General features: G+C 40.2%; 1 pseudogene; it reads right to left on the bottom strand.

Moving 5' to 3' along the window:
• Positions 1 to 15,087: 15,087 nt before the first annotated feature.
• The window catches only part of LOC128659910 (oocyte zinc finger protein XlCOF6-like), a 367,873-nt pseudogene continuing 366,903 nt past the window's right edge, over positions 15,088 to 16,057 (bottom strand).

The following is a 16,057-nucleotide window of genomic DNA, read 5'->3' as shown; positions in this document are numbered from 1 at the left end:
CCCAGGCAGTTTAGATAAAACCTCTGTGAGGGTAGTATTCATAACTGAAGCCATATCTTGCAAGGTGAAAGAATTAGACGCACTAGAAGTACTTGGCGTCGCTTGTGCGGGCGTTACCTGTTGTGACACTTGGGGAGAACTAGACGGCAAAACCTGACTTCCTTCTGTCTGAGAATCATTTAATGCCAAATTTTTATAAGTCAAAATATGCTGTTTGCAATTTAGACATATCAGTACAAGTGGGACACATTCTAAGAGGGGGTTCCACAATAGCTTCTAAACAAACTGAGCAATGAGCTTCCTCAGTGTCAGACATGTTTAACAGACTAGTAATAAAGCAAGCAAGCTTGAAAAACACTCTAATGAAAAAAACACAATTTGCAAAAATGGTACTATGCCTTTAAGAGGCATACACAAACTGCAAAACAGGTTAAAATTGCTTCAATGTTTCCGAAATTTTAACAGTGTACCCACTAAGCTTTAGAAGGATTGCACCAAAAGTAAATAAGCAATAAACCCACAAATGACAAAACCGGATTGAAATTTGTCTAAAACCGGTTAAAAACCCCTATTAGCACCTTGCCACAGCTCTGCTGTGGCCCTACCTGCTCTTATGAACGATAATATGGGGTTAAAGCTTCGAATAGGCCCTCAGAAGACTATCAGGACCTCAGGAGAAGTTGCTTGCTGCTTGTCTGTAAAACTAAATGCGCAACTGAGGCGCGAAAATAGGCCCCGCCCACCTCACTCGATGTTGCTGGGGCCTACACAAATCTAACAAACCTTGTTTGAAAACCATGTGGGTTATAACAACCCCAAAAAAGCCAAATGACCCCTCAAGCAAACGTCTCATAAACATAAAAAACGTTACTCCCAGACACACAAACGTTTGTCCCACTTTCTCATAAACAAACTGAGTGCCCAAAAAAAACCTTAGCCCTTCATGCAAGCTAGTAAAGCCTCTTTCAAACTAGGATTACTGCTTACCCTTCCCCTAATGGGGATACTTTCAGCCTTTCTGAGTTAACACAGTCTCTGCAGAAAATATGACTGAACATACCTCATTGCTGTATAGCAAGAAACCGTTCCTCACACTGAAGTTTTCCTGTACTCCTCAGCTTCTGTGAGAACAGCAGTGGACCTTAGTTACAAATGCTAAGATCATAATCCTCCAGGCAGAAATCTTCATCTATGTCCTGCCTGAGAGTAAATAGTACAACACCGGTACCATTTAAAAATAAACTCCAATGGCACATAATTTTGTACTCCTCTCACATATCGCAAGAGGGCTCAACACGGACATTAAAAGAAAGACTGCCATGTCACAGTACTTAAAAGTAAAAGCCAAAATAATATTTTTGCAAGAGACACACTTTGTGAAGTCGAATATCCCCAAATTCTGGTCACACCACTTTCCATTACATTATCACGCTACAGCGGATACCAAAAAAAGGGGGGTGTCAATTTTGATACATAGATCAATAGATTTTGAGCTGGAGAAGGTGATTAGAGATAAAGAAGGGTGGTATGTTGTACTTCAGGGAACACTTCAAGGCACGAAGATAAGGCTCTGTAATCTATATGCCCCGAACGAATCACAGAACTTGTTTTTTTCTGGGATTTCCGAAATGCTTACACAATGGTCACAGACTAGACTAATAGTAGCTGGGGATTTCAATGTTAATATGTCCCCCTTTGGCGGTTCAGAAGTAGTGAAGATATCAAACAAACAACACAGACATAATAGCGTAGTCAAATCAATTCGGCGCTCGCTGGAAGAGCAGGGACTGGTGGACTCTTGGGAGGCTTTGGGTAAATTAGAACATGATTACACCTACTACTCACCAGCTCACAAGACTTACACGACACTTGACTATATATATGTTAGTCAGATTCTAGTACCGAACTTAGTGACATCACAAACTCAGACATGTGTTTGGTCTGATCATTCAATTATACTATTGGAACTTGCGGGACTTGTGCATTTCTCTAGACAAAGATCTTGGACATACAACCCGACTTTATTGAAAGACCCCGAGATTCATGCTAGAATTCAAAAGGCACTGACTGAATATTGGGAGGTAAATGATGGATCAGTTGATAATCCGTTAGTGACATGGGCGGCCCACAAGGCTGTACTGAGGGGGTTGATGATAAAGGAAAAGGCAGTGAAGAACTAAAAAATGACGGCCCTAGCTAACACACTACAGGGGGAAGTGGAGCAATTAGAGAAGGAACATCAACGTACACTATCTGAAAGGATATACAAGAATTTGGCTTTAAAGAGAAGGGAACTAGCTACATTATTAAACGACGCCTCAGTTAAAGCCGCTTTGCGACTAAAGGATCATTATTTTGTGTTTGCGAACAAGCCGGACAGATACTTGGCGCATAAACTAAGGGAGAGAAATAAGTTCTTTTCAATTCCTAAGTTAGTTACCTTAAGAGGGGAGACGACAGTGAACCCACAGGAAATAGTGGACAGTTTTGCCCAATATTACGAACAATTATGTGATGGAAATAAAGTTAAAGTAGGAAATATAGACACCCAGATATCCAAGTTTCTGGATAGAGCCAATCTAAAAACTATAGCGGCACCAGATTTAGAGAACCTTAACTCTAAAATCACAATAGGGGAAGTACTGGGAGTAGTTAAAGACTTAAAAGTTGGCAAGGCGGCAGGCCCTGACAGACTGACTAGCGAATACTATAAAGTCTTTAAGAAAGAGCTGGCACCTTATTTAACTAATTTATGTAATGGAATTATGGAAGGCCGGAATGTGCCTAGGGAAATGCTTCAGGCAAAGATTATTGCAATACCCAAAACCGGGAAGAACGCAAAATTGTGTCAAAATTATAGGCCTATCTCACTAATCAACCACGATATTAAAATTTTTGCTAAAATAATAGAAATAGACTGAAGCAGATCTTGCCCACATTGATCCATCATGATCAAGTGGGGTTTGTTCAGGATAGGGAAGCACCGGACAATGTAAGAAGAACGATCACTCTGATAGATTATTTGAAAGCAAAAGAAACTCCAGCTCTATTCCTGTCGCTAGACGCGGAAAAGGCGTTCGACAGGGTAGACTGGAAGTTCATGTTTAAGGTACTGGCGGCCATGGGTTTTAAGGGTGCATTTATACAGGCATTAGAGAGTATTTACTTAAGTCCGACGGCAGTAGTGGGAGCAGCGGAATACTTATGCAGACACATAGATATTTGGAATGGGACGCAACAGGGCTGCCCGCTGTTGCCGTTGATATTTGCAATTTGTATTGAGCCACTAGCTGCAAATATCAGGAAAGTGAAGGAAATCTCGGGAGTGCAAATAGGTGCTTCTGAATATAAATCTATGCTATTCGTGGATGACATTTTAGGGACAATCACCAGGCCACTGAGTTCGTTGCCATATCTCTACAGAGTACTAGAAGAATACTCAGAGATCTCGGGATATAAGATAAACTCTGACAAGTGTGAAGCACTTGCGATTAACCTGCCCCCACACACTAAGAAAACAATGGAACTCAATTTTGCATTCTCCTGGGCAAACAGCCACATCACATACCTGGGGGTTAAGATAGGAGTTAATGTGGCTGATTTATATAAACTAAACTAGATTCCTGTCTATAAGGCTATCAGAAATGATCTGAGGAAGTGGAAAAAGGCAATTTCTCATGGTATGGGAGACTTATGTCCATCAAAATGAATGTACTCCCAAGATTAATGTACCTGTTTAGGGCTATTCGATTAGTATACCTTTACCAGAACTGATAGCCTTGCAAACTGATGTTTTAAAATTTCTAAGAGGGGAGGGAAGACCGAGAATAGCCTCACGGTTGTTGCAATTGCACAGACACGTAGGGGGAGTGGGAGTCCCAAATTTGGTAGAGTATTACCAAGCTTCTAGGTTGGCGCAGACAGTTATTTTAGGGAAACAACAGAATGAATTGGTGTGGCCGAAAATAGAGGCGGATATAGCAGGTAGCTCAAGAGCGGCAGACATTTTATGGGATCCTGAAGCTTGTATCAAATAAAGGGACTATAGGTCACCAGTAACATTAGAGACAGTACGGTTGTGGGATGGGATCACGAAAAGGATGCGACTGAGTAGGACTGAGTCAGTGTTAAGACCGGTTAGGTTCTTAGAGCCAAAAGAACTTAGAAAAACAGTTGATAAATGGGCAAACAAGGGACTGTACAGGGTGGCTGACTTTCTTACGGGCTCCAAAATGCTCACGTTCACCTCTATAAGGGAACAAATTGAGCCAGAACAGTTACATTGGTTTAAAGAATGATAGTGAGCCCCAATAGAGGGAAAAAGCTGATCTCCTGGATATATGTCCTAATACAGAAAGCTAAACGAGACAATAAATTAGCATTGACAGAACAATGGGAGAGAGATACAACAGAGACGTGGGAGGCAGATGATTGGAATGAGCTGATGTTTGATTATTGCAGATATGAAAGAAAACTGTATTAAGGTAATGTTTAGATGGTATTTGACCCCGGTAAGGACAGCTCACTTCACCATAGGGCTTAATGGACAATGCTACAGAGGCTGCCCAGAAAGGTGAACATATAAACACATGTGGTGGGAGTGTCAGGAGGTCCAACCATTATGGGGGAAATTATCAGAATTAATAAGCAAGTTGTTATATGAGAGAGTGAACCTCACAATGACCCAAGCTTTACTACACGAAAGGGTGAAACCATTTAACTTGACAATTAACAAACTTATTAGAATATTATGCACATGTCTGAGAATCTGCATAGCCAGACACTGCAAAGTGGGAGCACCCTCATGGCAAGAAGTGGTGGGGAAAATTACAGGGACATATACTATGTCAGAATTAGCTGCATGGTCACAGGGGCAGCCAGAGCAGTTCGATAGGATTTGGTTCTATTGGATACTGAGGTCTGGGTACTAACTAGAGGGAAAAAAAGGTGATAGCAATATATCTGACTAATTGGAGAAATCTACGGCTCTGAGAAGAGAGTTACCTTTATAAGAGGGAGTAGGGGAGTTATTTAGACATCGTTACCGTGAAAGATCTCTTAGATTGGGTGGAGTAATAATGGCATCTCCTGGTAGGGGGGAGGGTATTAGTGGGGAGGGTGGGGTAGTAAGGAAAGTTAATACTTGTTTGCAATTAAAAGTACAAGGTGGTGAAGGTTACTTGAAGGCTTCTAGATGTATAAGGGCAAAATGACGTGAGAGTTAGGTAACCAGTAACCTTGATGTGTTTTGTTTTGTGACAACCTATACTTGAAACCATTTGTACAAAAAGGTTATTGAGATTGTTATTGTTTAAGTTTTATCCATGATATAAACAAAAAATATTTCAACATAAAAATAACAAACTCTTGATTGTAGATAAAATAAAACTAACAGCTTAACACCTCTTTCACTTTACCCTTCCTGCTTAGAGCTGGCAAAGAGAATGACTGGGGGGTAGAGTTAAGGGGGGAGCTATATAGACAGCTCTGCTGTGGTGCTCTCTTTGCCACTTCCTGTTAGGAAGGATAATATCCCACAAGTAAGGATGAATCCTTGGACTCGGTACATCATGCAAAAGAAATTGCTGTTCTATCTGAATTATCAGTGTTTCACTGTCACTGTCAGATTTGGCTTCTGTCTTTGATGATGTTTTCCTAATTATTCTGTGATATTGTGTTTTTAATTTTTTTTAAAAACACAAAATACTGGTCTGGATTACAATCACTTTTTATTTGCATGAAAAAACATTGTATATCATCATATAGTAAAAAGCAGCATTACATGAGATACGCACACAATGGTATAAATATACCTAACACTTGTGCTCTTGATACAAAGGGAATTATCAGACATACAATGTCCCCTTTAGTTATAGTAGCAATTTAAATTAAACTGATTATGATCATGTATGTAACGGTTACTGATATTGTGTCTCATTAAATCAAATCAGTTTCCCCTCAGTAATTCCTCTGGTATATAACATGTACAATGCTAAGCATCTATTGCTATAAGAAAAGGTTTATCCACATGATATGCACATTAAATATATCTCACAGATGTCAATCATTTGAGACTGATGTTCTTGTTTATATAATTCTATAACACTCTATTCATATAAAGACTCCTTTATTCTGTAAATGTAATTATTTTCTCCCCAATGTAAAACAAATGTACAACTCCTAACACTGGCATATTAATAAACAACACTGGGGGTGCTTTGGTGGTGAATGGTTGTGTAAACTGGTCGGTATGAGGACAGATCTGTATATTCCTGTGTGGTGTTTGGATTCCATCACATTTATATGAGAGAAACTGAGGTGCACATATATAGAGGAACAAAGGAGAGCACTTCCAATCTGAGGCTTTTATAGCTGTGATTTAGAAAGTATTATTTACAATAACATCTCTTTTGATGCTTCTATTAAGAGAGTTTGTCCTCTTTACGATAATTGTAAAAAGGTTTGCACACTGTGTATATAAAGTTTATTTGTGTCTAAATATTTGGTGTAGAGATCCTGTGGGTTGAAATAAAGACTGGGGCAAAAAATCCTAAAAAAATATTACTAGGAACATGCTACAAGCCTCCCAACATTAGTGACCCGGAGGAAATTCAACTACTTATCCAAATAGGTAAGGCTGCTAATAACAGTGCTGTAATTATGGGAGATTTAAAATACCCTGATATAAACTGGGCCAATGAAACTAGTAATTCAGCTAAGGGGGATAGATTTTTAAATGTTCTCAGGGATAACTTCTTGTAACAATTAATAGAGGAGCCAACTAGGAGTAAAGCTATATTGGATTTAGTGCTATCAAACAATACAGATATAATATCAAACATAGAAGTTAACATTTGGGTAACAGTGATCATAACATGGTCACATTTGAAATCTCTTTTCATATGCAGTGTTTTAAAGGCTTAACTAAGACTTTTAATTTCAAGAAAGCAAAATTCAACGATTTAAGGAAATCATTAAATAATATAAATTAAGACAATGTATTTTCTAATAAAAATACAGAGGATAAATGGATAATATTTAAAAATTTGTTAAATAAATATACATATCAACACATACCATATGGTTATAAAAATAAAAATAAAAAAACAAAGCCGTTATGGCTAAATAAAAATGTGTTAAGAGAAATTAGGAAAAAACGTAGGGCATTTAAATTATTAAAAGAAAATAGTACAGACTCAGCATACAATATTTATAAGGAATGTAACAAAGCATGCAAAAAAAGCAATCAAATTAGCCAAAATTGAAAATGAAAAATTAATTGCCAAGGAGTCTAACCCTAAAAGGTTCTTTAAGTACATAAATAGCAAAAAATCAAAGAAGGATAATATAGGTACATTAAAATGCGTGGAGGCTAGCATGATAAATAATGACAGGGAGAAGGCTGAGGTACTAAACCAGTTTTTTTCGTCAGTATACACAAGAGAGGAACCATTGAATGATACTTTGGAACAGAATAAAACATGCCAGTCCATACCACTAACTGGGTTTTGTTTAGAGCATATCAGGAAAAAAATGGAAAATATTAAGGTAAATAAAACTCCAGGCCCAGATGGAATACACCCAAGGTTGTTAAGGGAACTTAGCACTGTCATAGACAAACCTTTACTCTTAATTTTTCAAGACTCATTATCCTCAGGCATGGTACCCCAGGATTGGCGTAAAGCTGATGTGGTGCCACTCTTCAAAAAGGGAAGCAGGGATGATCCAGGAAGCTATAGACCAGTTAGTCTGACATCAATAGTGGGGAAGATATTTGAAGGGATTATAAGGGATTATATTGATGAGCATATTCGTGTAAACAAGATTATGAGTTCTAATCAGCATGGCTTTAGGAGAAATAGATCATGTCAAACTAATCTAATTAGATTCTACGAGGAAGTAAGTAAAAATATAGATAAAGGGGAATCATTTGATGTGATATACTTAGATTTTGCAAAGGCATTTGATACAGTGCCACATGAGAGATTAATGCACAAAATTAAGGGACTGGGAATAGCTGAAAATGTTAGCTCATGGATAAATAACTGGATAAAAGATAGGGAGCAACGAGTAGTAGTAAATGGATCATACTCAGATTGGACAAAGGTAATCAGTGGCGTCCCCCAGGGATCAGTACTGGGCCCTGTTCTTTTTAATATTTTTATAAATGACTTGGAGCAAGGATTAAATAGCGACATCTCTATTTTTACAGATGATACTAAGTTAAGTAAGGTCATTAGGTCAGAGCAGGACGAACTCTCTTTACAAAGGGATATGCTAAAATTAGAACTATGGGCAAGTGAATGAAAAATGAGATTTAATACGGAAAAATGCAAGGTTCTACATTTTGGAAGTAAAAATAAGCAGGCTACGTATTTTTTAAATGGGACAATACTTAGCCAAACACAGGAGGAAAGGGATTTGGGAGTAGTAATAGATAACAAGCTAAAGATGAGTGCACAATGCAGGGCAGTGGCTTCAAAGGCTAATAAGATACTAGCATGTATTAAAAGAGGCATTGATTCAAGGGAGGAAAGCATAATTCTGTCATTATATAAAGCCCTGGTAAGACCTCACCTTGAGTTTGGAGTGCAGTTCTGGGGACCGATTGCTAAAAAAGATATTGCAGAACTAGAAAAAGTTCAAAGAAGGGCCACAAAGCTAATAAGGGGATTGGAGAAATTAACCTATGAGGAGAGGCTAGCCAAACTGGGTCTGTTCTCTTTAGAAAAAAGGCGCTTGAGAGGTGACATGATTACTTTATATAAATATATTCAAAGCCCATATACAGAGATGGCAGAAGCTCTGTTTATTCCAAGAAAATTGTTTCTGACAAGAGGTCATAATTTAAGGTTGGAGGAAAGGAGATTTAATCTCCTGCAACGGAAACGTTTTTTCACTGTAAGAGCAATAAAATTGTGGAACTCATTACCAAAGGAGGTAGTGAATGCCAATACCATTGATACATTTAAAAATAGTCTGGATAAATTTCTGTATATAAACAAAATTCATGGATATGATTGCTAGTATTAAATGGGTCACATTTTAATGGGGTTATTTAAGCTTAACTGGAGCTTTTTGTAAGTATTTTAGATTTGTATAGGTTGAACTCAATGGACTTCAGTCTTTTTTCAACCTTATCTACTATGTTACTATGTTACTATGTTTTGCGATACCCGATTTAATTAAAAACATAATTTATGCTTACCTGATAAATTTATTTCTCTTGTAGTGTATCCAGTCCACGGATCATCCATTACTTGTGGGATATTCTCCTTCCCAACAGGAAGTTGCAAGAGGATCACCCACAGCAGAGCTGCTATATAGCTCCTCCCCTCACTGCCATATCCAGTCATTCGACCGAAACAAGCCGAGAAAGGAGAAACCATAGGGTGCAGTGGTGACTGTAGTTTAATTAAAATTTAGACCTGCCTGAAAAGGACAGGACGGGCCGTGGACTGGATACACTACAAGAGAAATAAATTTATCAGGTAAGCATAAATTATGTTTTCTCTTGTTAAGTGTATCCAGTCCACGGATCATCCATTACTTGTGGGATACCAATACCAAAGCTAAAGTACACGGATGATGGGAGGGACAAGGCAGGAACTTAAACGGAAGGAACCACTGCCTGTAGAACCTTTCTCCCAAAAACAGCCTCCGAAGAAGCAAAAGTATCAAATTTGTAAAATTTGGAAAAAGTATGAAGGGAAGACCAAGTTGCAGCCTTGCAAATCTGTTCAACAGAGGCCTCATTTTTGAAGGCCCAGGTGGAAGCCACAGCTCTAGTAGAATGAGCTGTAATCCTTTCAGGAGGCTGCTGTCCAGCAGTCTCATAGGCTAAACGGATTATACTCCGAAGCCAAAAAGAAAGAGAGGTTGCCGAGGCCTTCTGACCTCTCCTCTGTCCAGAGTAAACAACAAACAGGTTAGATGTTTGGCGAAAATCTTTAGTAGCCTGTAAGTAAAACTTCAAGGCACGGACTACGTCTAGATTATGCAAAAGATGTTCCTTCTTTGAAGAAGGATTAGGACATAATGATGGAACAACAATCTCTTGATTGATATTCTTGTTAGAAACCACCTTAGGTAAAAACCCAGGTTTTTGTATGCAGAACAACTTTATCTGAATGAAAGATCAGATAAGGATCACAATGTAAGGCAAATAACTCAGAGACTCTTCGAGCAGAGGAAATAGCCATCAGAAAAATAAGTTTGATATCAATAGAATGAAGGGGTTCAATGAAGGTTTGAAGAACTTTAAGAACCAAGTTTAAGCTCCATGGAGGAGCAACAGGTTTAATTCTAACACAGGCTTAATTCTAACTAAAGCCTGACAAAATGCCTGAACGTCTGGAACTTCTGCCAGACGCTTGTGTAAAAGAATAGACAGAGCAGAAATCTGTCCCTTTAAAGAACTAGCTGATAATCCTTTGTCCAAACCCTCTTGGAGGAAGGACAATATCCTAGGAATCCTAACCCTACTCCATGAGTAATTCTTGGATTCACACCAATGAAGATATTTACGCCATATCTTGTGGTAAATTTTCCTGGTGACAGGCTTTCGTGCCTGTATTAAGGTATCAATTACTGATTCGGAGAAGCCACGCTGTGATAGGATCAAGCGTTCAATCTCCATGCAGTCAGTCTCAGAGAAAGTAGATTCGGATGATTGAAAGGACCTTGTATTAGAAGGTCTTGTCTCAGAGGCAGAGTCCATGGTGGAAAGGATGACATGTCCACTAGGTCTGCATACCAGGTCCTGCGTGGCCACGCAGGCGCTATCAATATCACCGATGCTCTTTCCTGTTTGATTTTGGCAATCAGACGAGGGAGCAGAGGAAACGGTGGAAACACATAAGCCAGGTTGAAGAACCAAGGCGCTGCTAGAGCATCTATCAGTGCCGCTTCTGGGTCCCTGGACCTGGATCCGTAACAAGGAAGCTTGGCGTTCTGGTGAGACGCCATGAGATCCAATTCTGGTTTGCCCCAACGGAGAACCAATTGAGCAAACACCTTCGGATGGAGTTCCCATTCCCCCGGATGAAAAGTCTGATGACTTAGAAAATCCGACTCCCAGCTCTCTATGCCTGGGATATGGATCGTTGACAGGTGGCAAGAGTTAGTCTCTGCCCAGCGAATTATCTTGGAGACTTCTGACATCGCTAGGGAACTCCTGGTTCCCCCTTGATGGTTGATGTAAGCCACAGTCGTGATGTTGTCCGACTGAAATCTGATGAACCTCAGTGTTGCTAGCTGAGGCCAAGTCAGAAGAGCATTGAATATTGCTCTTAACTCCAGAATATTTATTGGAAGGAGTTTCTCCTCCTGAGTCTATGAACCCTGAGCCTTCAGGGAGTTCCAGACTGCACCCCAACCTAGAAGGCTGGCATCTGTTGTTACAATTGTCCAATCTGGTCTGCGAAAGGTCATACCCTTGGACAGATGGGCCCGAGATAACCACCAGAGAAGAGAATCTCTGGTTTCCTGATCCAGATTTAGTAGAGGGGACAAATCTGTGTAATCCCCATTCCACTGACTGAGCATGCATAATTGCAGCGGTCTGAGATGCAGGCGCGCGAATGGCACTATGTCCATCGCCGCTACCATTAAGCCGATTACTTCCATGCACTGAGCCACCGTGAGGCGCGGAATGGAGTGAAGAACACGGCAAGCATTTAGAAGTTTTGATAACCTGGACTCCGTCAGGTAAATTTTCATTTCTACAGAATCTATTAGAGTCCCTAGGAAGGAAACCCTTGTGAGAGGAGATAGAGAACTCTTTTCTTCGTTCACTTTCCACCCATGCGACCTCAGGAATGCCAGAACTATCTCTGTATGAGATTTGGCAATTTGAAAGCTCGACGCCTGTATCAGGATATCGTCCAGGTAAGGAGCCACCGCTATGCCTCGCGGTCTTAGGACCGCCAGAAGTGAGCCCAGAACCTTTGTAAAAATTCTTGGGGCTGTAGCCAACCCGAATGGAAGAGCTATACATTGGTAATGCCTGTCTAGAAAGGCAAACCTCAGGAACTGATGATGATTCTTGTGAATCGGAATGCGAAGGTAGGCATCCTTTAAGTCCACTGTGGTCATGTACTGACCCTCTTGGATCATGGGTAAAATGGTTCGAATAGTTTCCATCTTGAATGACGGAACTCTGAGGAATTTGTTTAAGATCTTTAGATCCAAGATTGGTCTGAAGGTTCCCTCTTTTTTGGGAACCACAAACAGATTTGAATAAAAACCCTGTCCTTGTTCCGTCCGCGGAACTGGATGGATCACTCCCATTACAAGGAGATCTTGTACGCAGCTTAGGAATGCCTCTTCCTTTATCTGGTTTGCAGATAATCTTGAAAGGTGAAATCTCCCTTGTGGAGGAGAAGCTTTGAAGTCCAGAAGATATCCCTGAGATATGATCTCCAACGCCCAGGGATCCTGAACATCTCTTGCCCACGCCTGGGCGAAGAGAGAGAGTCTGCCCCCTACTAGATCCGTTGTCGGATAGGGGGCCGCTCCTTCATGCTGTCTTGGGGGCAGCAGCAGGCTTTCTGGCCTGCTTGCCCTTGTTCCAGGACTGGTTAGGTTTTCAGGCCTGTCTGGATTGAGCAAAAGTTCCCTCTTGTTTTGAAGCAGAGGAAGTTGATGCTGCACCTGCCTTGAAATTTCGAAAGGCACGAAAATTAGACTGTTTGGCCTTTGATTTGGCCCTGTCCTGAGGAAGGGTATGACCCTTACCTCCAGTAATGTCAGCAATAATTTCTTTCAAACCAGGCCCGAATAAGGTCTGCCCCTTGAAAGGAGTGTTGAGTAATTTAGACTTTGAAGTCACATCAGCTGACCAGGATTTGAGCCATAGCGCCCTACGCGCCTGGATGGGGAATCCGGAATTCTTTGCCGTTAGTTTAGTCAAATGAACAATGGCATCAGAAACAAATGAGTTAGCTAGCTTAAGAGTTCTAAGCTTGTCAATAATTTCATTCAATGGAGCTGTCTGGATGGCCTCTTCCAGGGCCTCAAACCAGAATGCCGCCGCAGCAGTGACAGGCGCAATGCATGCAAGGGGCTGTAAAATAAAACCTTGTTGAATAAACATTTTCTTAAGGTAACCCTCCAATTTTTTATCCATTGGATCTGAAAAAGCACAACTGTCCTCAACCGGGATAGTGGTACGCTTTGCTAAAGTAGAAACTGCTCCCTCCACCTTAGGGACAGTCTGCCATAAGTCCCGTGTAGTGGCATCTATTGGAAACATTTTGCTAAATATAGGAGGTGGGGAAAAGGGCACACCGGGCCTTTCCCACTCCTTACTAATAATTTCTGTAAGCCTTTTAGGTATTGGAAAAACATCAGTACTCACCGGCACTGCATAGTATTTATCCAGCCTACACAATTTCTCTGGCACTGCAATTGTGTCACAGTCATTCAGAGCAGCTAATACCTCCCCAAGCAATACACGGAGGTTCTCAAGCTTAAATTTAAAATTAGAAATCTCTGAATCAGGTCTCCCCGATTCAGAGACGTCACCCACAGACTGAAGCTCTCCGTCCTCAGGTTCTGCATATTGTGACGCAGTATCAGACATGGCTCTTACAGCATCTACGTGCTCTGTATCTCGTCTAACCCCAGAGCTATCGCGCTTGCCTCTCAATTCAGGCAATCTGGATAATACCTCTGACTGGGTATTATTCATGATTGCAGCCATGTCCTGCAAAGTAATCGCTATGGGCGTCCCTGATGTACTTGGCGCCATATTAGCGTGCGTCCCTTGAGCGGGAGGCGAAGGGTCCGACACGTGGGGAGAGTTAGTCGGCATAACTTCCCCCTCGACAGACCCCTCTGGTGACAATTCTTTTATAGATAAAGACTGATCTTTACTGTTTAAGGTGAAATCAATACATTTAGTACACATTCTCCTATGGGGCTCCACCATGGCTTTTAAACAGAATGAACAAGTATCCTCTGTTTCAGACATGTTTGTACAGACTAGCAATGAGACTAGCAAGCTTGGAAAACACTTTAAAGCAAGTTAACAAGCAATATAAAAAACGTTACTGTGCCTTTAAGAGAAACAAATTTTGACAAAATTTGAAATAACAGTGGAAAAAAGGCAGTTACACTAACAAAATTTTTACATTGTATGTAACAAGTCAGCAAAGCATTGCACCCACTTGCAAATGGATGATTAACCCCTTAATAACAAAAACAGAATAATAAATGACAAAAACGTTTTTTTAAACACAGTCACAACAACTGCCACAGTCTACTGTGATTGTTACCCTCCTCAAACACGACTTTGAAGCCTTTTGAGCCCTTCAGAGATGTCCTGTATCATGCAGAGGGAAGCTGAATGTCTCTGTCAGTATTTTTAGCTGCACAGAAAAGCACTAAAATAGGCCCTTCCCACTCATATTGCAACAGTGGAAAGCTTCAGGAAACTGTCTCTAGGCAGAAATCAAGCCAGCCATGTGGAAAAAAACCAGGCCCCAATAAGTTTTATCACCAAACATATATAAAAACGATTAACATGCCAGCAAACGTTTTATATTACACTTTTATAAGAGTATGTATCTCTGTTAATAAGCCTGATACCAGTCGCTATCACTGAATTTAAGGCTTAACTTACATTAATCCGGTATCAGCAGCATTTTTCTAGCAAATTCCATCACTATAAATATATTAACTGCACATACCTTATTGCAGGAAAACCTGCACGCCATTCCCCCTCTGAAGTTACCTCACTCCTCAGAATATGCGAGAACGGCAGTGGATCTTAGTTACTTCTGCTAAGATCATAGAAATCACAGGCAGATTCTTCTTCTAATGCTGCCTGAGATGAAACAGTACACTCCGGTATCATTTAAAAATAACAAACTTTTGATTGAAGTTAAAAAACTAACTATAATACACCACTCTCCTCTTACTACGTCCATCTTTGTTGAGAGTTGCAAGAGAATGACTGGATATGGCAGTGAGGGGAGGAGCTATATAGCAGCTCTGCTGTGGGTGATCCTCTTGCAACTTCCTGTTGGGAAGGAGAATATCCCACAAGTAATGGATGATCCGTGGACTGGATACACTTAACAAGAGAAAACCCTTTTTTCTAAACATGTGAAAGGTTTCTTCCCTTGTGAATCCTTTCATGAGCTTTCAGATCACACTTAAGTGTAAAACTTTTTCCACACTCTGTACAAGTGAAAGGCTTTTCCCCTGTGTGACTAAGTTCATGTCTTCGGAAAGTTGTCTTGTCTGCAAACATTTTCCCACATACTGTACAAACAAAAGGTTTTTCTCCTGTGTGAATCCTTTTGTGGGTTAAGAGATGACTCTTTCGTGAAAACTGTACTCCACACACTGTACACGTGAAAGGCTTTTCTCCTGTGTGAATCATTTCATGATTTTTCAGACTAATTATGTGTGTAAAAGATTTTCCACACTCTGTACATGTGAACGGCTTTTCCCCTGTGTGAATCCTTTCATGAGTTTTCAGACTAATTATTTGTGTAAAACATTTTCCACACTCTGTACATGTGAACGGCTTTTCCCCTGTGTGAATCCTTTCATGATTTTTCAGACTAAATATTTGTGTAAAACATTTTCCGCACTCTTTACACTTGAAAGGCTTTTCTCCTGTGTGAATCCTTAAATGAGTTTTCAGACTAATTATGTGTGTAAAACATTTTCCACACTCTGTACATGTGAAAGGCTTTTCTCCTGTGTGAACCGTTTCATGAGTTTTCAGATGACTCTTTTCTGTAAAACTCTTTCCACACACTGTACATGTGAAAGGCTTTTCTCCTGTGTGAATCCTTTCATGTTTTTTCAGATCACTCTTTTGTGTAAAACTTTTTCCACACTCTGTACATTTGAAAGGCTTTTCTCCTGTGTGAATCCTTTCATGTTTTTTCAGATGACTCTTTTCTGTAAAACTTTTTCCACACTCTCTACATGTGAAAGGCTTTTCTCCTGTGTGAATCCTTTCATGACTTTTCAGACTACTTAGTTGTGTAAAACATTTTCCACACTCTGTACATGTGAAAGACTTTTCTCCTGTGTG

The sequence above is a fragment of the Bombina bombina genome, chromosome 5, assembly GCF_027579735.1.
Source record: "Bombina bombina isolate aBomBom1 chromosome 5, aBomBom1.pri, whole genome shotgun sequence".
NCBI lineage: Eukaryota > Metazoa > Chordata > Amphibia > Anura > Bombinatoridae > Bombina > Bombina bombina.
Note: the sequence above shows the minus strand (reverse complement) of the source record. Positions and strands in the feature narration are given on the sequence as shown.